This window comes from Sinocyclocheilus anshuiensis, unplaced genomic scaffold, assembly GCF_001515605.1.
Source record: "Sinocyclocheilus anshuiensis isolate Anshui unplaced genomic scaffold, SAMN03320099.WGS_v1.1 scaffold3707, whole genome shotgun sequence".
Lineage (NCBI taxonomy): Eukaryota > Metazoa > Chordata > Actinopteri > Cypriniformes > Cyprinidae > Sinocyclocheilus > Sinocyclocheilus anshuiensis.
This window is the reverse complement of record NW_015538135.1, coordinates 2,093-17,256: the sequence shown is the minus strand read 5'-3', so window position 1 is coordinate 17,256 and position 15,164 is coordinate 2,093. Positions and strand designations below refer to the sequence as shown.

The window sequence follows — 15,164 nt, the reverse complement described above, 5'->3', positions numbered from 1 at the left end:
CAGACATATTAAAGAGCCACAAAACGTATTTATTCTTTGAATTTCTTTAAAAATTACAACATTTGAAAGCGCAGACTTTGTTTCATGCCAAAAGTAACCTGCTCTGTCTTGTCAGACAGTTTTACAGTTTGCTCTGCAATGTATTTTCCACTGCGTGAAAACATAATGTGTGGTGTGAGAGTGGATGGCTTGTCAGACATGGCAACAGTAACGAAGGGGGCAGGTCTCTGCAAAGGGTCAATTAATCATGCAATAAAAATGTCATACAATGGCATAATAGTAATAAAACAGACGATGAACACTATTAACAGCAATTATTATATGATGCAATCAAACTTATAGCAAAATGTGGTAGTTCTGTCTGTTGTTTCAGGGTTGGCATCATCTGAGGTCCTCTGAGGGGTTAACATCATCTCCCTTTCACTGGTTATCATGGCAGTCCCAGTTTCTCCGTTTAACACGGTGTCCCTTCGCAATGAAGTTCTGTTCTCGTCTTTACTCACACACATTATGATCAAGACGATGAAGCAGAAGAGCAAGGCCAGGCAGTAACCTATTACCTTCAAATAAATAAAGAAAATAAATTAATTAATCAAAAACATTATATATGCATGTGGTATGTATGTTAATGGTTTATGAACACAATTGTTTTTGTCAAAATAAATAAATAAATAAAAAATAGTGACATTTAATTGTTTAGGACAGAAATGAATATTTCCCTGCAAATTCTGTTGGAGAAACATGCCCCTTAAAATAATAAATAAATAAAAAAATCTGTAAATTCCAAAATATTTTGGTTTGAAAGTTTGTTCACTGTTCAGAGATTTAATTCTCTACCTTCACTTAATGAAAACTTAATGAAAGCATTCTTATCATTAGGTCTTTATGTTTGATTATGCTATATTTAATGATATTTAAAACATTTAATAGATTATGAAATATTGTTTTATTTATATTTAATTAATGATTTCTAGGTACTGTGTTACAGATTTCTATATATATTTTTTTTTTTTCAATTGAAATATTTGGTCTGTTGTGATCTCTGTTTTATTTATTTTTCGACAAAGCTCAGAACTTGTATGGAGCGGGATAAAAAAAAACTTGGTATTTACCTTTGATATATTATTTGTCCATTGTGTTTTGTTATATGTTTCAGTCTCATTTCTTCCATTGCTTGATTCAGGTTTGCACCAACTCACACAATTAGGATGGATATTTTTATCACAGGTGTACTGTCCATTCCAGGTTGTCGTGAGACATGCCAAATAATCACCATCAATGAAAAATATACAGAACCACACTAGAGGTGGAATGCAGCGAATCATACGATAAAGCCATTTTTCAGACTTAGATCTTCCTCTGCTGTCTGTTTGGAACCCTCCACCTCCACTAATTTTTTGTTCTTCAAATCTTAAAAATAGTGACAACATTATCCAACCAAAGAGGGCAGGCACAACCAAGATTAGTAATGTTAAAACTATGTTCCATCCATTGCTGCATGGGCATGAAAATTTTATACCCATAAACCCCTGAAAAGTCAGTAACAAAAAGCTCACTGGAGCAGCAGTCTTAATAATAACTTTGTTTTTGTATTTGTTGTTGTTTCTGCTTGTTTCACTGTTTGGAGAAGACATTTTCTGAAGTTGATGCACCACAAGTGTCTCTGATGACTCTTTTTTGATTGCTCCTGTTCCTTCTGCTCAATGGATTGTGATCCAGTCCACAAGATCCCCTGCAATGAACAAAATACTGGTCTATTACTAATTATTACTAGTAATAACTAGATAATAATAATTATATGAGCATATATAATTTATAATAATTATTATTAGCACACAAAATAATAGAATTGCTATTTTGTTTGTATGGTCAATACATTTGCAGAAAATGTATCACTAAAATAAATATTCTGTTGTAGCAACAATTAAATAACATTATTTCACGGTATTACAATAGAAAAGTAACTTAAGTTGTCAGTAAAAACAATTCAAGGAATGTTCATATTAGCAACCAATGAACGAGAGAGTAGAATCTCCTTCTCCAGTCTGATGGTCTCGTACTATGTATAGTACATAACCTTTACAATGTGCAAAACATACAATTTGTACAAATGGATAGATGCTGAAATGTACAATATGGACACGGCAGCATTTAAAATGTAAACATTACAAAAAATACTTCCCTGTCTGTCTATCTGTCTGTCTGTCATTTAAAATATGTTGTTAGCAAGTAAGAAAACATTTAAGAGTTTTAAATTATACATAAATTGCATTGTGTAATATTTAACATTAGTTAATATTCAATAGGGGTGACCCCGAACAGTCGAAGATTCGATGCTTCGATAGGAGGAGCCTGATTTGACTCCCAATCTTACAGTCGAATATTCGCTGAGGTGTTATGATCATGTCATTTTGAATATATGGGGGTGCTCAATGTCTGATTTCACATAGAAATAAAGAATAACAATCTGAAAAGAAAGACGCTTTTAAATCAAATTTTAACGTGCATGAATAAATCCAACCACCTTTAGATTTAAGTTGCACTTTCCATAATCCGTGACTGACAGAGGAGTATCTTGGCGGCAGGGATTTAAAACTTTAACAAGACTCAAATTGACAGACAGAGTGAAAGACTGGATTTTTTCGATCAGGTAGGGTACAGGTGATTTCAAAACATTTCAGCCGGTTTATTTATATGGTGTATATATTATTTATCTCGAATAAGACGTACTTGGTTGAGTTACGCTGCAGTAAAGCGCTTCATTGTACAGTGATTATCTCTGAGCGCGAGCAGGACCAATAACAATGCAGAATGTTAATGACTATGACTCAGACTTTCATATGCATAACATAATGAGAACACTATTATAATAAAACGCTGTGAATTTTGTGAGTTTAGTTGCCATGTTTCTGCACGTTGTTGCATGAAGAACGCGTCCACAAAAGGAGTTAATTCAGATCTGTGCAGACACGTTCATGTGCATTCGGGGCATTTTGTGTAGATAGCCTATAAGTCGTAATATTAACATTGTTGTATAAATAATGAAGTGTATTCTATATGCGATAAATGATAAGTTAAATCCCATTGATTAAAAACCTGCTATCAAATGCTTCATTCTACTGGTCATTTTCAGCGCGCGCAGCTCAAAACAGAAATGCAGAACATTAATAACTACTGTCATATAGGCCTACATAACATTATAATGAGAGCACTATTGTAAAAAATGTTGTGAATTCTTTGGGTTTAGCTGACGTTTAATGTTAACTATCTTTTAATCAAAACATAAAACATTATGTTTGTATCTGCGAGGCGTTCATTACACATTTTCCCTGTGTGTTAACGTCAGTATTTATGACTGTCGAATGTCTGGCTACGTGACTCTTGGTAATGTATTTTGCCCCCCGCCCCCAAACATATGATTCGATTATCAGCAAGATTCAAAAATTCCGATTCGACTTTGTAAATCCTTAGACAGGGACACCCCTAATATTCAAATAGCTAGAAACATGAGATAATGTGGTTGTTAATATTTACTGATGAACGTATTAAACATTACCTAATGATTAACAGATTATTACTTCATGTAAATTAAAATGCTTATAAATGTCATTAAACTTTCAACGCATATGATCATGCACTTCTTGAAAATCTGCAGATCATTTTAACAGATGTTGTACAATGATTAAAAGCTTTTGTTGATGTACAACACTTTTGCAGCTGGGGTGTGATACGGGTAGGGTTAGGGACAGGTTTGGTGATATGGGGAGGTTTAAGGGTTGGTTAAGTGGTCAACAGTGTACAGGGGTCAGTTTGATTTACTATAAGGGAACACAGTTCAATCTGTTTATATTACATTGTTTACATGAACAAGTGTTTTCTTGAAAACTGATTTATTTTCTCCTATGCTGTATGATTCAAGGAATATCCTGTTTAATGATATACAGTAGTAGTATACTAATATAAGTGTTGAGGCAATAAAAACATGTTTTGCACCCAAGTTACAATGTGTGTTGCCTTTATCAAGCATTTACCTATAAACTTAACTAAAAACCTTTTACACAAACATTGTTACAGCAGCTATAAATCCAATGCCCGTAAACATACTAAATTATTAGTAAACGTTTAAAAACATTTACAGATGATGAACAGTTTCCACTTTAGATTAGGTACTTCAAAAACATGAACAAATTATTATAAATGATTTGTAAAGATGTAGGGGTGTCCCCGACTAAGGATTTACAAAGTCTTGCCGATAATCGACTGATAGTCAAATCATATGTTTTGGGGGCGGGGGGCAAAATACGTTACCAAGAGTCAAGTCAGACATTTGACAGTCATAAATACTGACGTTAACACACAGGGAAAATGTGTAACGGATGCCTCGCAGATACAAAAATTATGTTTTATGTTTTGATTAAAATAATTCACAACATTTTTTACAATAGTGCTCTCATTATAATGTTATGTAGGCCTATATGACAGTAGTTATTAATGCTCTGCATTTTTGTTTTGAGCTGCGAGCGCTGAAGATGACCAGTAGAATGAAGCATTTGATAGCAGGTTCTTAATCAATGGGATTTAACTCATCATTTATGGCATATAGAATACGCTTTGTTATTTATACAACATAACGTTAATATTACGACTTATAGGCTATCGGCACAAAATGCCCCGAATGCACATAAACGTGTCTGCACAGATCTGAATGAACCCCTTTTGTGGACGCGTTTTTCACGCAACAACGTGCAGAAACACGGCGACTAAACTCTAAAAATTCACAGCGTTTTATTGTAATAGTGTTCTCATTATAATGTTATGTATATGAAAGTCCCAGTCGTAGTCATTAATATTCTGCATTGTTATTGGTCCTGCTCGCACTCAGAGATAATCACCGTACATATATACACGATATAAATAAACCGGCTGAAATGTTTTAAAATCACCTGTACCCTACCTGATCGAAAAAATCCAGTCTAATTCACAACATTTTTTACAATAGTGCTCTCATTATAATGTTATGTAGGCCTATATGACAGTAGTTATTAATGCTCTGCATTTTTGTTTTGAGCTGCGAGCGCTGAAGATGACCAGTAGAATGAAGCATTTGATAGCAGGTTCTTAATCAATGGGATTTAACTCATCATTTATGGCATATAGAATACGCTTTGTTATTTATACAACATAACGTTAATATTACGACTTATAGGCTATCGGCACAAAATGCCCCGAATGCACATAAACGTGTCTGCACAGATCTGAATGAACCCCTTTTGTGGACGCGTTTTTCACGCAACAACGTGCAGAAACACGGCGACTAAACTCTAAAAATTCACAGCGTTTTATTGTAATAGTGTTCTCATTATAATGTTATGTATATGAAAGTCCCAGTCGTAGTCATTAATATTCTGCATTGTTATTGGTCCTGCTCGCACTCAGAGATAATCACCGTACATATATACACGATATAAATAAACCGGCTGAAATGTTTTGAAATCACCTGTACCCTACCTGATCGAAAAAATCCAGTCTTTCACTCTGTCTGTCAATTTGAGTCTTGTTAAAGTTTTAAATTCCTGCCGCCAAGATGCTCCTGTCGGTCACGGATTATGGAAAGTGAAACTTAAATCTATAGGTGGTTGGATTTTTTCACGCACGTTAAAATATTTATTTAAAGCTTCTTTCTTTTCAGATTGTTATTCTTTATTTCTATGTGAAATCAGACATTGAGCATCGGGATCATTAGTGCCTTACCTTGCTGCTTTGCTTTGTGTTGAGTTTATTTGACGGTCAGGAGCCTTCTTAGTCGTAGCACAGAGACTCGTCCACCTAAAAGTTTATATAATGAGGGATAAAACATGGTCAAAGTTAACATACCTCACTGTGATTGGTTATATAATTTTCCTATCTAAGAAGCTCCTCTGTTACTAGGAAGTTAACGCTCGGGTTACTGACGTAACCTCAGTTCCTTGAGATAAGGGAACGAGCATTGCATTTTGCACTATGGGGAAACTCCATTTCATCAGAATCTTAATAGCGACAGTCGTCGACTCGCGTGCAGCCTTATAGCATGACTGGTAACGCACCGCTTTGTCTCTTATCTCAGAGAACAGAGGTAACATTAGTAACCAGAGCATATCCTTTCTGATGTTCTCTGCCGTTGCATTGTTGGTATTCCCCTTATCCAGCAGCTCTTGCATAAAGGTTAACACAGATGACATGACAAAAGAGGAGGTGCTGAACACCATTCAGAAAACACTGACCATTTAAGGGTGTAGAGGCATCTTGTAGAAGGGCTCTAGACTCCAAAATCATGTTAAGAGGACTGAGCACCTGACTTCCCTGACCCGTCTGATGACCTGAGGGAGCAGGTCAACCAAAGGAAAAGCATAAAGGTGAGCACTGGGCCATTCGTGGATCAGGGCATCCTGCTCCCTTGAGAAATATGTTGGGCAGTGAGAGTTGTCTTCTGAATCAAAGAGGTCTACCTCTGCTCTCCCGAATACAGACCAGATCGTTTGAACCATTTGGGGGTGTAGTATCCTTTCTCTTGGAAATACATTGGCCCGGGACAGTATGTCTGCTCCTTGGTTCAGTCTGCCTAGCGCATGAACTGCCCTCAGTGAGAGTAGATTGCACTGTGCCCACAGGAGGAGGTGTCTCGTCATCCTGTATAGGAAGCGTGACCTCACTCCACCTTGGAGATTTATAAAAGCTACCGCCGACATGTTGTCCAAGCAGACCAGTAAGTGGTGTCCAGTAAGGCTGGCAGGAAGGTTTTTAGAACTAGAAAAACCGCCATCATCTCTAGGCAGTTGATGTGTAGGCATTACTTCAGGCTGAACCAGGAGCCGAGCTCCATTTTCGCCTTATACAGTGCGCCCCAACCCGAGTTGGAAGCATCTGTCATAACCACCTTCCCGCTTGAGGTCAGTCCCAGGGTCCCAATGGGACACCTGTCTGAAACAGGTGGGATGTCTTCCAAGGGGCCACAGCTCTGGTGCAGCATTGGGTTACCTTGAAGCTGATTACCTTGATTTGTAGGGGCTGCATATGAAGCAGACCCAATGGAATGACAGAGCCGTCTCGGCTGACATGAGGCCGAGCATCCTATCCTATGTACTCTGAGGGTACAGGAAGTCTCGACTTTGAATAACGACACCAGCCGCGGAACTGTTAGTGAGCATTCTGGCATAATCGATGCCCGCATTTGGGCTGAATCCATAATTGTCCTCAGGAAGTCTACTCACTGGCTGGGAGACAAAGAGCTCTTGGCTAAATTGATTTTCAGTCCAAGATGCTCCAGGTGGTTGAGCAACAGCGACCTGTGAGCGAGAAGTTCCTGTTCCAATCTGACTAATACCAGCCAATCATATGAGGTAGTTCATAATGCGGATTCCCATCTGCCTCAGAGGGGAAAGAGCCAGATCAATGCACTTCGTTAAAGTGTGCGGGGCCAGAGACAGTCCAAATGGTAGGACTGTATATTGATAAGCCACCGCCTCGAACGCAAATCTCAAGAAGGGTCTGTGATGAGGGGATTTCTAGATGTGAAAGTAAGCATCTTTCTGATACGCCGATAAGAACCAGCCCCCGGGGCATACTTACGTGAGGATCTGTTTCAAAGTTAACATTGTGAACTAGGGTCACGATAACCGTCACAATATCAGGTTTTCCACTACACAATTATCGTGGTCAAAAAATACTAATGACAATGATATATCGTGATATTTATAAAAATCTTGCAAAAATGTAAAACATTTTAAGTATTATAATAAATAATATGATTTAGATGATATTATGCTAGAAGTTAATAGTCTCTTATTGGCATGTTTACACCGGGGAGTCAAGGAAGGTGATCTTGTCTGCGTCTTTGATCTCTGTCAGATTCAACCAAAGGTGGCGCTTCAGCACCACCAAATTGGCCATCGCCATGCCGATCGCCTGTGCAGTGCCCTTTGTAGCGCTCAGTGCCAGATCAGTCGATGTGTGCAGCTCCTTGAAGGAATCACCGGCATCATGTGAAGTGCCGCTGAGCCAGCCTAGCCAGCTGCTGAATAAATTCTACCCGCCAGAGCAGAGGTGGTCCTGCATGGCTTAAATGGATGCACCGAATGTGCCTTCAATCCCAGGGCCAATGGAGGGCGAGATGCCCAACAACCGCCTCTTCCAGAGGGGGAGCTTGCCGTCTAATCAGCTGTTGGTGAGCTCTTCAGGAGCCAACCAATCCAGGCCGAGTTCCTCCATGGATTTCATGAGGAATTTGCATGCGAATTAACTCACTGACAACACTGATCAGGGTTGCCTTTATGAAAGAAGGTGATCTGTGTGCGAAGCACGGCGAAACTCATTCTCTCGCAATGAAAGCATTACATCCCCATGCCTGCCTGAGTCAATCAGGGGTTCCCTGCATGAGCTACACTCATGGATAGCGATATTTGAAACAACGCTGCTTGAATTTTGCTCTAGGAATTTGCTCTTTTTTAGTCACAAATGGCTGCAGGGGAAGTGCTGGAAGAGGCAAGTAGGGCTGCCGGGGCTCTTCTACGGTGAGCAGGCTTCAAGCTTCTTGCTTCTTCAGAGTCCAGTGAGGAGACGATCTTCACACTGAAGGAGAAACTTCTGATGAAATGGGGCTCAGAGCTGATTTATATAGCAGTCAGCTACACCCCTGTTGGTGGTTTGAAGCGCCATTGGTTTGTGCAGCAAATATGAACAAATCAGGCTTCAGTACTCGGAGTAAACAGGAATTTCCTCATAGCGTACAATGCAATGGGAGAAACCATTTAAAGGTAACATTTGATAAATAGTTAGTGCCACTATTGCCCGTTAATAGTAACTAAATATAATGCAAAAGTAGAGATCTGTCTAGTTTTGTTCCCCTTCTCATATCCTCTTTATCAGAACCACTGAACATCCTGTCCACCTAAAATACCCAGAAATCTTCACATAACAAGTTGTCTTCCTCTTACCCGTATCATAAGTTTCACACACACCCTTCTAATACATTCTTTTTTAAAAAAAGTTTCCAGAAGCCGCTGTTCTCAACAAAGCCACAGAACATTTTTTTGAAAAAAAAATGTCTTAGTGTAATAAACATTCTAATATTCTGAAATACATTTTTCCACTATAAAAGAACATTTTGTAGAATGAAAAGGTTAATGAATGTTAAAGTTTCCTCATAGATTGATCAATGCTAATAAAGAGCCATGAGTTTTAAGACTATTTCATCCAAAGTCATCCCATTTTCCAGTCATCTGGCAAACATCCCATTTAAGAAAAAAAAAATCATTTTGATTCAGTTGATCAAAACAGTAACTGCATTATATAATACACTGCACCACACAAGTAAATGAGGTGTTTTTTTTCCTCTCTCCAGTATCTGTTGATAAATTCATAGATTGCTGGAACATGTACTCAATAAATGAACTGTGTTGAGAAGCAACTCAGTCATTCTTATCGGTATTCAGATCAGCTTGTTTAATGTTGCAAGATCACAGTTCACCAGAATCTCATCTCACTTATGGAAGCACCAGCCAACTTTGAATCAAACTTGGATGGATTGAATAGTCACACTTCTGCAACATCTTGTAAATCTATGAAATATTACCAATATATTTGAAAATATCTGCAAATATTATATTGCTTGAAGTAAAGCTCTCATGACTTTAAATCAGTTTCACAGTTGGTTTTCTCTTTAAACTTGTTATATCATACTACTGTTCAAAAGTTTGGGATCACTGTGATTTTTTTTGTGCTTTTTAATGCTTTTATTTGGCAAAGATGCATTAAATAGAAAATTACAGCAAAGACATCCCTAGTGAAAAATAAATATACTTAATTCTATTTCAAATATATTTAATTTATGATAAGTATACTAAAAATAGATTGACATGTCTATACTAACTGAAAATACATTCTAAATGTAGTTATTTCGTGCTTTCCTCAAGCACAAATTCATTTGTAAAATACTATATTTTTTACAAATGCATTTGGGGAAGGATTAAATATATATATTCATCTTTAAGAAAGTTCACTGGCTAGGTTCTGAATTCCATCTACAACATGTTTGAAACTTGTTAAAAGTGATTTTCACACATACATACTGTCACGAATCCGGTCCATGCACTTCCGTTCGCTCACCACCAGAGATCACCCGCTCACTATATGGACTCTTGCACCACACTACTGTTGCACTTGACCCGGACTACAGTTCCCATCATCCATTGCACTGATTAGACACACACACAGCTGAATGCACTGATTACACACACAGCTGAATCCAATCAGACATGCTACATAAGCCATGGACTTCCTCTCTCTCACGGCCGAGTATTGTAAGCGCATATCGCTACCCTAGTCGATAGCTACTTTGCAGAGCCAGTTCCCGTTCCTAGTTTGAGTTCTAGTTGTCTAGTCTAGTCTAGTCTCGTCTAGTTTCCTGTTTGCCTGTTTCCTGATTTTTGCCTGTCCTGGATTATCCCTCTCGTCTCGCCCTGTTCTAATACTGTTTGCCCCTCGCCTGGACCATAGCCTGTGTTTCGTATTAACCCTTTGGAATACCCTGTTTGGACATTGTTCGCCGGAGATCGACCACGCCCGCTCACTGGACTACTCTTGTGTCTTGCCCTCAATACACCTGTTTGCCATAATCTGACCCTTGCTCGTTTTGACTTTGTTCTAGAATAAAAGCTTTGCATATGGACCTGCACGCCTCTCGTCTCGTCGGCTCCGTAACACATACCCATATAAACTAACTGAACGGAACCTTTGAAAGAGGACGCTACTTCATAACCCCAATGACATGTCCATGCTCACTCAGCCCAACAGTTGTCGATAAGGGATGAATGAAGCAACGTATCTTATGATCCTGTAGCTGTGAAGGCCGTATAATGTATGTCTGTGGGGATTGTTTGTATTGTATGTTGTCATATCATTTAAGAAAACAAGGCCTATGCATTATGCAATGACTATGGCACAAGAGACAATATCACATTCTGTGTATTGATATTTGTTTGTTCCTTCACCCCTTAAAAGTGTCTTAAGTATTGTAATAATTTGATTTTAACATCGGCCTAAATATAGGCTACAGTATGTTCAGTGAAGGGGGCTTGATAAGTCAGTCTCTCCTCTCCTTATACTTTCACGAGCTCTGAAATTCACCAACAATTGGTTTTGCTGAACTTTTGCTAAACATCTGAACTCAGTAGAGTGCACACTATTGGGAATCTGTGTTGCAGATTTGGCACAATTTTCAGAAGAAACCTTTAGAGTCTAGAAACTCATTGCAGCTAAAGACACAAGTCTCACCATGTATTTCAAATCTGAGAATGCTGAAATTATTTTAAGATGATGCAGTGGAATTTTTTTTTTTTTTTTTTTTTTTGGGCAAACCGAAGAAAATGTGAGGTGTGAATTGAAACATCCGGTATGTTTCTGCTAACTGGTGCTGTAAGGGCAGACTTTCCAAACACAACTTTTGCCTACAGCACAAATGTAACAATGGAGGATTTACAAATAAAACAATTAAACTTGTTAAATATTGAAGTAATACTTCAGTAATTTATTTTAGTTGAATCCTCTGTTGACCTGTTATGATTAAATGTACAATACAATACACTGTATTTGAGTTCTACTTGTTGAGTATAAAAATAGTATATAAATATTTTGAGTTAATGAGCAAGTAATAATAATAATTTATAATCATGCAGTACTTTTTTTATAATTATGACCTTTACCTTTTTTAATAATTTAACCACACTTCACATTTAGTGCTTTTCACAATTTTGCATGGTTGCACAGCAGCTTGACATACATACAGAAAGTAGTTTCAAAAGTAAAGATGTAAACATATAGCTGTTAGTTTGAAATGGTGAAAGACATCCACGTACTTGATCAGAGGGTTTATTTTGGTAATAATTTAATAAATTATGCATTTAGCAGACGCTTTTATCCAAAGCGACTTACAGTGCATTCAGGCTATACATTTTTTACCCGTATGTAGTATATTCCTAATACACTCCAATGCAACAGTACCAACACACTTTTTTTTGCCATTAATGGTTCTTTATGAATGCATGGAATGCAGCCCTTTGGCCTGTCAAAATACTATGAATTACTAAACAAATTATAAAAAATTATCCTGACCAGTTCTTAAAATGGCACAAAAAATAAAATGTCAAATAACTTCAGAGACGTTAACTGCATGAAAAGTAACAACGTAAAATGTATTAAAATATTTTCTATTCATGCGTCACATTTAAATCCGCAGCGTACTGCAAGACCCTCAAACCGCCAAATCCTTTCATTGCGTTTTATATTAGAAACACTTGTGCAGTGCATTGAGACTTGAAGCTCGTAGAGACAAAACGGGCAGAGAAATGTTACGCATTGCAGTAAATCTGCATTTACTGAAACATAGCCTAGTTCTGCACATTCACATTCTGCCACCAACGAACGGAACTGTGCCGCTTACTGCGCCTATATTAAGACTACTCAGCAATTCACAGTCTTTAAATCCATATAATTTGTGCTTTCATCGATGGAAAATGTCTGTTTACTTGTAGTAGTACTTAGTAGTACAGTAGGCGCATCTAATAAAGCGAGAGCGCTTGTGCTGCAGCGACCCGGGTTCGAATCCAGTCCGTAGTGGTTGCTACATTGATTATTCAAATGTCTGTCCCCAGAGTGTCACTGATATTCTCCGGGTGAGTGAGTTAGCTGGGAATGTTAGTAAAAGACGAATTGTAAAACTGTGCCGTAATTTATAAAGATTCATTATTTGCATTAAAAGCACACAATAATGATGTTATTAGCACACTTCAAATTTACTTTGAATGCCATTGCAGTGTGTTTTAAAGTTACTAAAAGTAAATTATTAATTTGTATAATATTAATACACGTTTAACACTCTTAAAGTGTAATTGTAATGTCAGCAAAATACATTTGAAGTTGATGTTGAGTGAATTCTGCATTTCAAAACTTAAATACAAGAAGGGATATTTAAAGTGTACTTAAGTATACTTAAAATAGTTCCACTTTAGCACAAAGAAGTATATTTATTACAACTTTAGTTGTATGTAAGCACTGCTTTGGCACAACTAAAATGCATTTAGTACAAAATTAGTTGTTCCAATTTAACAGACTTTAAGTATACCAATTTATAGTGTGCCACAAATACATTTAGTTATACTAAAGTACATACGAACAAATTGTGCTTAAGTATACTATTTTTTCACTAGGGATTTACAGCATAATGCTACAAAAACCTATTTTAAAAATGCTGTTTTTCATTGTATTATTTTACAATATTACTGTTTTGACTATAAACAGGATTTAAATGACATGAGTAAATAATTGATGACAATTTCTATTTTAGAACATTATTTATCTATTTTAACACTCATATGGAAAAGATCTGAAAAGACCAGTTTCGGTCAGTCCACTCATACATTTGGATACAAATTTTAGTGCTAAAGTCATGTTCTAAGGTTCAGACGCGACACATGATGTTCTGGTCTCTTGTGTTAAAAATGTTGGTAGTTCGGTGCACAAGATCCTCACAAAAACAGTAATGGACAGAATGATGGAATACGGCAACGAACAAAATGACAGAAAATGACATACAAGCACAATCCAAAAGTACTGTAATTTGGTCATCACCTTAATTATTCCAACAAATGTATTTATTGTAAAGTTAATGTATGTTTTTAGACTTACTCTTGTTGAGGCTGTGTGCTGTGGTGTGTTGTCTGTGTATCGTTCTACTTTTCCTTATCAAGATTTCAGTGTGTCACAACAAGAAAGGGGCAGAAAGAGCTGTTCTCAGAAATGTGCCCACAAAAATGTGTCACGCACATCACATCACGACATGGGTTTGTGTTTTTCAACTGCCGTGTTCTTTCTCTTGCAGTCTGAAAGAAGGCACAATCACACACACCCTTCACTAAAAATGAGCATACTTGTCAAAGAAGGAAAGTGATTAAGAGGTAATGGGATAAAATCTGCATTACTTCTATAACACAGTTCAATGGAGGCTGGAGCAAGAGCAACCCAGGTGGAAAAGACGTGTGTTAAAAATATACTTGAAATTCAAGTAGTATGTTTATAATACATGTGTATTCCCAACATGCTTATTTGAAGTGCATTAAAAATCTATTGAATTGCATTGAATTGAATTTCTGAAAAGTATACTTGGAAGTACTTTTGTATTAAATATATGCTTAGTTATACTTCTAGGAAATATGCTAAACTTTAATATATTTCTAAAAAGTATACTAGAAATACTTTGGTAATAAATATACCCTAGTATACTTTATTGTATTTGTAATATATTACCTGTTTTAATAGTACATCGCAAATATACTAACAAAAAATGTACTATCTTTAAATATATAAAAAGTATATTAGCATCATGCTTTTGTCTATTTTCACAATACAACTTTTAACACACTTTAAAACAATTGTAATTTAGTATATTTTCAAAATATATATATTTTACAAAAATATACTTGAACTGAAAGTTCTGTTTATTTTTTATAAGTATATTTATTTGCACTTTACTTAAATATATTTTATGAATATTTTGTAACTGTGTGCTGAAAATGATCATTGTAACAATGCATTGAAATTATACTTTCAAAGTACATTATTCAATAACCTGAAGTTGTAGTATTTTAAGTCACATTTTTGAGTAAATTTTAAGTTTACTTCTTCATGCTTGGAATTCACTTCATTACTTGGACATTCATTGTTTTCAGAAAGTAATAACACAAATAAAGCGAATGCATTATAAAGTGTACAGTCAAGTAAACACTGTATATATTGCATGGACAAAAACTGAAGTTCACTCACTCTGCATTAATATTGCATTATTATAACATATCATTATAAATTGTATGGAGAAATAAAGCTGAAAAACAACAATTGGCATTGATATCTGTATAAAGCTGCAGAAGTAGTTCCCCAGGAATCAGTTTTTAGTCTCTTTCAATATTGTTTGGAAGTGGAATGACATACAGTTTGTCTTTAGACCTAATAATTACACATTTACACTTGAGTGATTGAGGATGGACAGCAAATACATTATGAGACGCTATATAAATGTTGAGGATATATTTAGCTGAACATCTCTAAAACAAAATGTTCCTCCACGCAAGCTCTTTAGC

General features: G+C 36.5%; 1 long non-coding RNA gene across 2 annotated transcripts; it reads right to left on the bottom strand.

The window, feature by feature from the left end:
• Nucleotides 1-353: 353 nt before the first annotated feature.
• On the bottom strand, nucleotides 354-13,837 carry LOC107683698 (uncharacterized). Of its 2 annotated transcripts, none has more exons than XR_001633754.1 (4): nucleotides 13,717-13,837; nucleotides 5,752-5,826; nucleotides 1,113-1,732; nucleotides 354-560 (listed from the first exon to the last, which is right to left on the bottom strand). It is a non-coding gene; the product is annotated as an uncharacterized LOC107683698 (long non-coding RNA). The 2 variants fall into 2 exon arrangements; XR_001633755.1 differs by lacking the exon at nucleotides 13,717-13,837 and adding an exon at nucleotides 6,261-7,743.
• Between the last annotated feature and the right edge of the window lie 1,327 nt (nucleotides 13,838-15,164).